Raw genomic sequence first — 10,473 nt, 5'->3', positions numbered from 1 at the left:
CTTGTTTAAAAATAATTTATTTCTAATATCTATACATTTTCTCGTACAAAACCCACGCAAAAATGACATAAAACATTACCTCCCTCCGCTTAGATAGTAATGTCACCAGTGAAATGTGTCGATCGCTAAGGGTTAAATCAGGTAGCGCTCCACGCGTTCCAGTCCCATCTCACTCGCTCCCCCTTTCCCGGCAGTGCATGCATCCTCGTAAGCCGCGACAAGGAAATCTCGCGGCTGGAGGCGTTCGGTCTGGCCGCGGGCCCATCGGTCTCTCCACGGTCGCCGTTGTGCCGCGCATCGCGCGGCGCCCGGTTTCGTTCGTTCGGCCGGCTCGTGGCAGTTCGGTTGATGTCGGTCTTTTCCGGGCGTGCTCCATCGGGGAAGCGGCGCGCGCCTCGTGCCTCGCGGAACGAGTCTCTCAGTGATTACCGTGCAGTCCTTGGGACACGACCTCTAGCTTCCTGTCCCTGCCTCCCGTAGGAAGCCGACCGGCGCGCGCGCGCGACACCACGCTCCTCGTACACACTTTCTGCGATAGCGGGAAGTCCGCCTCGCGCGAAACCCGCTTCCACTCCCCCCTTTGGCCACCTAACCTTTTACCGTGGCGATCGTCGTACGTAACATCCTTTGGGGTTTGAACGTAAGAGGGTAAACAACACTGTTTCTGGTGCAGTGATCGTATTAATCCTTGTTTCATCTTCATCCCTCTTTACGTCCTTACTTTCTTATCCGCCGCTGCCAGACACCTGTCAAAGTCTCTGCCAGTAACCCCCACTCCTGACGTTGAGGAAGGTCGCCAAGACAGGCAGGCGAGACCGAGCGCGAGGGACCAAGCCACTCGTTCCGATTTCTCGCAGTACTTGCCTTGTCTCCCCGGCCGCACATTGCCCGCTAATATCCCGTTGTCTCGGGGGATAATGGATTGCTCGCGTGGCGAGGGTCCACGGACAATAGCCCCCAGACCGGACCAGGGTGCTTGACGTTTCGCGTCGTTCCTCCACCGACGGACCTCCGCGGCTGCGGCGGCAACAGCGGCTATGCGGCACACGCGCCCCTAAGACACGCGGAATCGGTTCGTTCGCGGCATTTCCCGGTTCTTAACAGTTGAAACTCGAGTCTTCGAGGTACTCGCGTGTGTCCCCTGTGTCGTCGCGTGTGTGCTTAGGGGATCTAGGGATTTCAAGAACCGCGCGTGAACACGGTTAAGATCTAGTGAATGAGTTCTTTTTGCCAGTGAGTTGTGACTTTACGAAGAGGATGTTGCGGTGTGATTAACGGAGCTACTGATTGGCCAAGGCAGTAGCCAATAGATACACTTGGGATACCTTGTTACATTGCTTGCGGAGAGCTGGGAGATAGGGTTGGCAGCAATCTGAAGTCTCAGAATTCCTTTGACCGTTTCCAGCGACTCCGAAGAAGAGGGATAATTATTGCTTGAGAGTAGGACAGGTAAGCGTTCTGTTTACCTTGAGACCGGCCCGAAGCGTGATTCTACCGGGAACCGATTCGAATCCCGTGCTCGGTGTTTTTGCAGCAGTAAACACCGGAAAAGCATCACCCCCCTTTTTTCACTGGGGACGCTAATGCGTTTGGTCTTTCGCGAGCCGCTTGTCACGCGATGGGCTCGAGAGCCGAGCTAGGGGGACAGGTTTCATCGGCGGGATCGTTAATCTTTGCCGTTTCCGACGGGTCGCCGGTTTTTCCGACGGATCGGGGTGGGGGGATGCCCTGTTGTATTCTAGCGCGCGAGGAGGCGTCCGGGTGAGATTCATCATATCGCCTTCAAAATCGATACCGGTGACTTTCTCTTTCTGCGGGTTCGCTCGACGGAATTTAATGGGCATGCCGGGGGTCCTCCGTTTGGAATCCGTTTGCTTTGCGATCAGACGTGCACGGACTCGAATTGGTATCGATGACGGTGCCGGGGAGCTGTTAGAGGATCCGCCGAACGGAGTGTGCAGGTAGAACAATCAGTTGGAGTTATGCAGCGAGAAAGCTTTTACGTTTTGATCGCGATTTGCTAGGGGGTTGTTTGGAAAATTGGTGTTCGGGATTTAAAGGTTTAATGCGCGGACGTGTAAACGGTGGAAGCATCATTAGCGAAGTTATGTGGAATTTTGCAATGGTATTTGCATATAAGTATTTCGGATTATTATAAGGAAATTGGAGGTTGATGTGAGGAACGGAATGGTAATAAATTTAGCGCTGATTGGCAAGAACTTTTATGATTGATTTTATATTTAGTTTATTTTCATTGTCATTCTTTGAGCTAATATTTAATTGGTAAATTATTTTTTGATGTAGATACCAATTTATACAGAATTCATTTTAAAAAATTCAATTGACTAAAATAAAATATTTAAGTTATTCTATAGTGAATAACTATAGCCTTATAAGTCTAGGAATTAGACTATAATGCTATAGTCATTCTTTGAGCTAATATTTAGTTGGTAAATTATTTTTCGTAGTAGCTACAAATTTATACAGAATTTATTTAAAAAAATTAAATTGACTTAAATGAAATATTTAAGTTATTGTATAGTGAAATAGTCAATTGAAAATTTTGTCTTCTTGATAAATAGTTTGTGGATTTTATATTTTGATGATAGGTGCGTGTGAAATATAATTTGCACATAATTTTCTTGATTCGCTACCAGTGTATGTAATTTTTGGTTCTTGACGTAGTATCAACAGTGAATACAATTGAATAGGACAATAAGTGGTAGCTACGTGAACTAGAAGCATCAGTAGGTCCTCGGTTTGATGACCGTAGTATGCGGAATCTTCGATGCGTCCTGTACGATGCAACGAGATTAGGCGAATAGGTATCGATGACGGCATCTGACATTGCCAATGGCTTTATCATGCGGATAATACTGGTTCTGTTATTGTCATTTGGCTTGGATTGGCTTAGGACTTGGACAGGTGACCATCTAGGACTTGAATAGGATTCTCCAGGATTCTGTGGCCAAATTTTAATTGATCATTCTCTTAATTACATTGGGGAGTAAATATCGTTCAAATTTAACTTAGTTGATAACCTCTGTATTAACGATATATGTGTAATAAATGTTGTAAATTGCAATTGTTCTTGCCTGTAAAATTTATTCATTATATAAATGTAGATTTCTTCGAATGTTCACATAATATTTCAAAAAGATGTGTACTAACGATTGTTTAATATGCTGTTTATTTTTTAATATTTCATGTTTTCCTTTTTCTCTATATAAAAAAGATGATTATTGTTATAAAAATCAATCTACATCTATTTTTTTGTCCAAAGAAAGGTTTGCGCGTAATTTGAAGTCATCAAGTCGGATGAATCATTCTGTACGTTTGATCTCACAGCGTACGTTAATTTAAGAAAATGCGTATGCACCACGCTGTTGTCAGCGACAGGATATCGCATGGGGTTAAATGCTGAATACTGATATGAACAATAGTATTGGTGTATTCCTGGACTATCCCTTAATGATACAATAATAAATCTGTAATTTAGTACATTTCTGCAACTGTCCAAATTGTGTAATGTTAGAGAAAATATTTTTTAATTCTCTTTCTGTAGTATTTTTTCATCAATAGTAATCGAATGCATTAATAAAATATAATCATTAATTGCCGAATATTTACGAAAATTCTAATCCTTATATATGATTTTATATAACCGATGAAATTGAAGATTATTTCTTGTATCTTTGTGATTTAAAAGTTTGAAGATGAAATGGAACTTTTCACAAATATCCATTGAAATATCAATTTTATTCTGGTCATGTACACTTGTTTTCTGTAAACACATCAGGTTCCAAGTATAATGATTATACTATAGAATACTCTACCGAAGCTTTTCTCTTTACTAAAAACATTTACTGAGATCAGAACAGGTTACGAGATAATTGTTCTTAACGTTGCTGTCCCTTGTGTAAAAAAGATTTACTGGTATCTGAACAGGTTGCGAGATAATTATCGTTAACGATGCTCTTCCTCTTGCTAAAAATATTTACGCAACGGGTAACCTGCAGTTTAAAAGACTAACATTAGTCCCGTGTAGTTCCACCATTCACGCTGGCGCATAACTCAATGGCAACAGCAGACATGCCAACCGACTTTGTTACGCAGATGGTACTAATAGTTTCAGTCTAACCATTCAGCTCAACTTGGCCGTGAACGGTTTTAAAGTAGATATTCAAACTCCACGTGTTCTTGACGTTAACAGTTCAAAACCCAAACATCAGACCTGAAATGCTTCTTTTTTACAACCGCAGGATCGGGTAGTCAGTTTCGGATTAGTATGGAAGAGTGTAATTGTTTTTTGTAATTATTTTCAAAGGACTTACACCTTATTAGAATATCTCATAATATATTTTATTTAATGAACAATTTAAATTCACTTGAAAGTTATAGGGTCGACTAATGCAGAAGCTTATCAAGATATATGAGAAATTATAAAACAAATTATGGAGCAATGTGAAATCTAATCAGATCAAAAGCTATTTTAAAAAATTAACAGTCCCTTTGCCACGACTAATTCGAGTGGTTATCTTTGCCCGAAGAAAACACTCCGATAAAAAAGATATTCAAGATTAGCACGCTACACATATATAGTACATTCCTTTACACTCAATACGTTACAAAAATTCAACCACAAAGAATTTTGTACTGAATCATCACGATTATTCATTTATAAACACTTCAGTTTATTAACAAATATTCCAATATTTTTTTCATATAAACAGTCCGCTTTTAAATGACAATCTCTAAAGACCTTTCCAAATGTTATTCAAGATAACCCGATAATTCACGATCACGATTACCATTATCATCGATGAGTCGATTAGAAGTCTTCAGCAGTTAATAACCGCCGCTAAAAGGAACGTTGGGGGATTCGAATAACGGTGTTTCCATTTTTAAATTTCCGTTCAGCACCGCGATAATGGGTTCGGACAATGGAGCGTCAATATCGCGAGCGATGAATAGAAAAAAGGATTTTCGATCGCAGCGTTCAGGGAAAACTTTAATTAATACAGAATTATTCGTGGCAGGGGCCGGGAACACCTGCCCGAAACAAGAGGTGAGTTTTCTCGATTAGGGTGTCGTTAATGGGGTAAGGCCCGGCGCGTTGGCTCGTTCGCACAATAAGGTGTCGATCAATCGGAAACAATCAGCGCGAATAATAACAGCCGCGGAAGCGAGGCGAGCGTGTTCCATTCAGCGGGCGCCGGGCGAATTGAATAAGGAAGAATAGCTGTAATTCACGTCGGTCTTTCTGACGTCGCTTCCGCTTTTCTGTCTCGCTTATTCATTTTTACAGCAGTTGCGTCCGATACGGCGCAAAGATGTTCACGACCCAGTTTAAAAGCGTCGAGAGCAGCGTCTCGATGTAATTATGATTTACTTTCTTTCCGTTTCTTTCCCGTTCTCTTTTACTTTTTTTCTTTTCTCTATCCTTTTCCCTCGCTGTTTCTACTTCTTTGTCTCTTCCCATTTTTTATTCTCCTCGATTCCCTTCGTTTTTCCCTTTTCGCTTTCGTCAGCAAAGCCAAGAATGGAAGAACGCCTGGCGCATCGCGAAACCAACACGACCAGGACCCTCGTTGTTGCTCGCCAGAACCATAGCGTCGTAACGTTTATTATTCCGACGGTATTCTTTCGGCACGTTATTATAACAGTGTGATTCGCGGGATCCAAAGTTCTCTTATTTGAATATTTCCGTACCTCGGGGGCAGCGGCGTATTTTTGATATTTTTCTTGAGGCGTTGTTCTGTCTTAAGATTCATGCATCGAGAAAATGCAACGCGCGTCTTTTTTTTTGTAGGGGAATTTTGCTGAAAAATGTAGGGGGGAACTGTAGTTTTTGTAAAGTATAATATTCTAGATTGAGAAATCGCTGAATTTCAGAATTAAATTTGCATTTTTGAACGGTGCAGTTATCCACAGCAATATATTCCTATAACGAGTTCCGCAGGTATTTGTTCGCATATTGGAATATTCGCGTTTTAAATAACGCCGCCACTTAAATCTGTACATTATTCCAGCGCGACGAACGTGCCTGTGAATTTGAGCTCCCGCGGAAAAGGGAAAACGCGCGAAATTGAAATTAAACAGAACCGTCCCTCTGCTCTCTGAATCGTTATTTAGCAGGAATCTCGTTAAAAAATTCATCAAACTTTCCCGTTCGCCGGCCCAAATTGCACCCATACGAGCAGAAGAAAATTCATCAGGTCGCGGGATGCGGGGTTGGCGTGGGAAAAGAGGTTCCCTGAAAATCCCATTCGAAGTTGCCCGAATTGTCGGCTGGATCAAGGAAATGATCGAAACTTTATAATACCGTTTCGAAGCGCGAGGATGGAATCGGGTGATGGCCGTTTAAACAAGCCGGAAAATTATACGGATAATTTGGCCGCTTTTAAATACGGGTCCCAATTAATGAACGAACCTGGCGCATTGTGTCGAATATTCAATAATTCGGCTGTGTCGCGACCAATAAAACGAATCTTATGCCGGGTCTACACTCACGAGCGCGCCGGATAATTTTCTAAATTGACCGGGTCCGTCCGCGTCGAATGCGCGTTTTCGAAGAGCGTATTTATTTGGGGTGTGCGGGCAGCCCGCTGCGTCGCGTCGGGTTACCCAGCTTCGAGTCGGATAAATCCGAGCAGCTCGACAGAGATGTGCGAACTCTTTATCTCTATAAACATTTCAAGTGATAAAGTAAAAGCTTTTGCCGATTTGTTACCTTTATCGGATAAAGAATATTTTTGGCAGCGGTAAAAATTTGTACCAGAAATGATTGAAAAATCAGGTTTACTGCAACATTCAGTTTCATTTCTTCCTGGGTACAGCGATAATATAAATGTAAAAGGAAATGATCGCATTAATAAAATATACGTTTGAATTTTGATAATTATAAATTATAATTTGGTAATATCTGATTTTCTGTGGCTACAGAAGTTTGAAAATTATTCACAACTTTGAAAATATCCATGTTTTGGTCTGTGGTTTTATTATCAAGATCTCAAGCGAAAACTCGATTGGATGTTTAATTACTGGAATGTTTCGCGTATAAAAAGATACTGTTGGGTTGTCATTAGATTTTCTCTGAGTCTACTTGAACCAGTCTTCTTGGATATCCGTAAATACTTTGTATTTTTATCTGCCGGTCGATGATTTGCGAATGTTGTCCAGCACGATCGAGGATTCGCATGACGACGACGTACGAATTAGTCGCTGCGATACCGGGAACTGTCACCGTCGCTTTCGAGAGGGGGTTAAATTAGACACTTGTCACTCGTTAACCGGTAATTTTCTTGAAAGAGGGCCTGCGGTTGAGAAAACAATTTCGTTGGTCACAAGGAAGACGGAATCGCCTTTTAGGACGGTCACGTAAGGAAGTTTCGTTTGTCGGTGTCACTGTGTTTGAAAGAAAACGAGTCGAATCACCGGTTATTTTCAGATTTACCTTTTTTTTCGTATTTTTGTAATTTCGGAGTACTGAAGCTGGTAAAGAATCTTCGATTCTCACGTAAATCTGCATTTATTAATCATTGTCTCCTATTGTAAGTTTCTTGGAAACGATCATTCTTTGTGGAGCGAAGAATTCGACCATGGGTGTGCTGGAATGTATTTCAGTTTTTCAAAAGGAATTTTGTCCTTTTGAAAATATCATAAAGTTGCCTTGGAGAACAGTAAATTTATTATTCATAGTATTGATAAATTGGAAATGATTTATAATTCTATCATATCAAGTTTCGTTATCAAATTGTTTGGGGACCGTTTGTTTATCTCAAACATCAGTAACATCGCTTATCGCAAACTGATTTAGTTCGATTTAAGGACAACGATAATTATCTACCTTACAAATTTTTCAGGACTTCAGTCTGCAAAAAAACGGTATAAATTTAACTATTCTTAGTTGAGACATATTTTCGGATAATTTTTCCCATTTTTATTTGTTCATCAATTCATCCATTAAGCTTCTAAATCGACAAGTGTTGTTCCACGACGAATTATTTATGAGGTAACTCCGCGCTGTCCAAACTTTACTCGCGACTAAATCGTGCTACCTCTGCTCTGCATTCGTTGTCAAGGAAACCAAGATGCTAAGTGGCACGCTGGTCTACTGCCATCTGCGTCGAATGCGGCAATCTGAATTCCCTGCCTTTTACTACTGCTGCTAATCTTTGTTAGCCATAATGGTGATAATAAATCGTCCCCGTTGCACCAGAAATGTGCATATAAAAATAATAATAGCGGAGATCATGCTGCAGATACAGACAAAACCTTCGTAAGTTCCTTCAGAAGAATTACTACAGAGGAACAATTACTTTCTTCTCCCAGAAGATTCCTTTCGTTCAAGCAAGTTAAAAATGTCATTAGCTTTTGTCAACTATACTAAACCTACCAAATCTAATATCCCATTCTTAAACATTCTATGCAACGTAAAAAGAATCAGCATCCCAATAACTTTCAATATTACATATTTCTATACAGTTTTAATACAGGGTTGCAACTCGCACAAGAAACCCGAACATTTATCCCCTTAAATCAGTTACATCCGCATCATCTACACTTAATTTTATTTCACTTAAGCTCTTCAATTTCTCAGTTTTCCACTTAACAGTACTTTACAACACATTTTAATACACCGTTTCCTTTGATTATTTCATAAACACGATTCATACCAAACTAGGGTAGCACAGTTTTGAAAGAAGAAAGCTCACTAGGATTCGCATCGTTTCCGCGTCATTCATTTGTATTCCTTTTAATATGTATTCGACGAACGTGCCGGCGAATTTTAGGCACGTCCCGCTCGCAGGGAGCGTGCCAAGGAGCGGCGGCGACGCCCGGCGTTCCCGAAACGACGTCGGCGACCCCCGGCCACGACCACTTACCCCGCTCGGGTCTGCGCGTGAATGAGGACCGTCGAAAAGCGCATTAAAATTCCAAGAATATTCATAAAGCCGGCCGCGAAACGCACAAAGGGGCCTCGCCCCGGGCTCTTCCTGCGTGTTGAAAGACTGACGTCGCATTCGGCGCGGCAGCTTGCGCGATCGCGATCGAATCTTTCGCGCGAATACACCGCCTATTGTCGGCCCGCGGCGCTCTCTTATTGCGACGCCGGCGATGAACGGGTTTATGGCCGTGCATATAGAGATCCGGCGAAGGGAGGATCATCGTTAGGGTTCAATCCTGAGGCGTCCCTGCTGACCGTCGAATAGTTGCACGCGCGTCTCCTCGCATTTACATGGAAATCTCCGGTTACCTGGTCGATTACATTCCCCGCATTATGGCGTCCGCTACGGAGATTCCGGATACGAAGGATCTGAAACCCCTTAAGAATTCCCGGCATTTTGTTCGAGAATCCTGTCCCCTGGACCATCGACTGAATTTTAGCGATTTCGATGATCGACCGACTGTGGTGTGTGCAACTGCTACATGCAGCGATTGCCGTATTCGATCTTTCGCGTTTCGAGTAACCTTGAGTTTTTGATGTGGGACTTGTTACTTTACGAGAAATCATTACCTGTTCTCTTAGGGATAATAAACGTAAAGTCAATACTGGAAACGACGAAGAAGTATCAGAATGTATAGAAATTTGGAAAAAGTTTTAGGTAGGCTGTAACTCGTATTGTGTTATGTATTTGTTCGCTGAATTTTGTAAATTTTTAAGAGGGGATTGTATTAACCCTTTGAGTGCTGTGAGCGCATATATGCATTCAGCGAAAATCATCGCTGTGTATTGTGAACGCTTATATGCGTTTTTCGATCTTTTTAGTCTCACGCGTGCCATGGTGACAATTATAAGTGTATGCGATTAATATACTGTAATGAATATTCAGCACTCAAAGGGTTCAGAAATATGCTGGACGCCGCCACTGTATTGTTCGCACTTGAGTCTTTAACAGTTTGCCTATTGGGAAATGTTTTGGCAGTGTTAGGGTTATAACATTGTTATGCTGTTGTGGATAGTTCTAGCTAAAGTTGGTAAAGTATCCGTCTATTAGAGTAAAATTAAATGTTAAATCTGTCAGGTTAATCTGTAGTAGATGTTTTTTGGGAATTCTTGTGAAGGCGATAAAGTTGAAGGTTAGGCTTTTATTGGAGTTTTGATAGTGAGAGAATGTTGTGAATCATTTTTTTTCGTGTTAGTATTTGCTGCTTTGTGAAGAATAAATTTATTTAGCGTTTATTAGGTTCTTGAAGTTTTAAAATGGTAACTACTACACTCAGCATTTAAAAAAGGGCTCTAGCTTTCAGAACATTTAGGTGTTGGTTTGGCAGTTAACGAGTTACCCAAATTCACGTGTTTCACGAGCAGATACTGGGGATGTTTCTGTAAATGTATGCTGCTTTAGGTAGTTCATTTTACGAGAACGCGAAATAAACTTTGTTTTTGGAGTAATAAAACCATCCATGAAACTATATTTTTGGGACAATGGGAATATTCGTGAAATTTTATTATTCCCTTTTTAGTAT

At 41.4% G+C, this 10,473-nt stretch overlaps 1 protein-coding gene across 3 annotated transcripts in view; it reads left to right on the top strand.

Annotated features, from left to right (window-relative positions):
- Nucleotides 1-292: 292 nt before the first annotated feature.
- Nucleotides 293-10,473, top strand: part of LOC116426601 (protein turtle homolog B) — a 494,638-nt gene continuing 484,457 nt past the window's right edge. For all 3 annotated transcript variants that reach the window (XM_076369765.1, XM_076369764.1, XM_031975758.2), the window contains exon 1: nt 293-1,449. The gene's annotated coding sequence lies outside the window, so the exon portion shown is untranslated. The remainder of the gene's footprint in view (nt 1,450-10,473) is intronic.

Source organism: Nomia melanderi, chromosome 8 (assembly GCF_051020985.1).
Source record: "Nomia melanderi isolate GNS246 chromosome 8, iyNomMela1, whole genome shotgun sequence".
NCBI lineage: Eukaryota > Metazoa > Arthropoda > Insecta > Hymenoptera > Halictidae > Nomia > Nomia melanderi.
The sequence above is the reverse complement of the archived record's forward strand: the minus strand, read 5'-3'. Positions and strand labels throughout refer to the sequence as shown.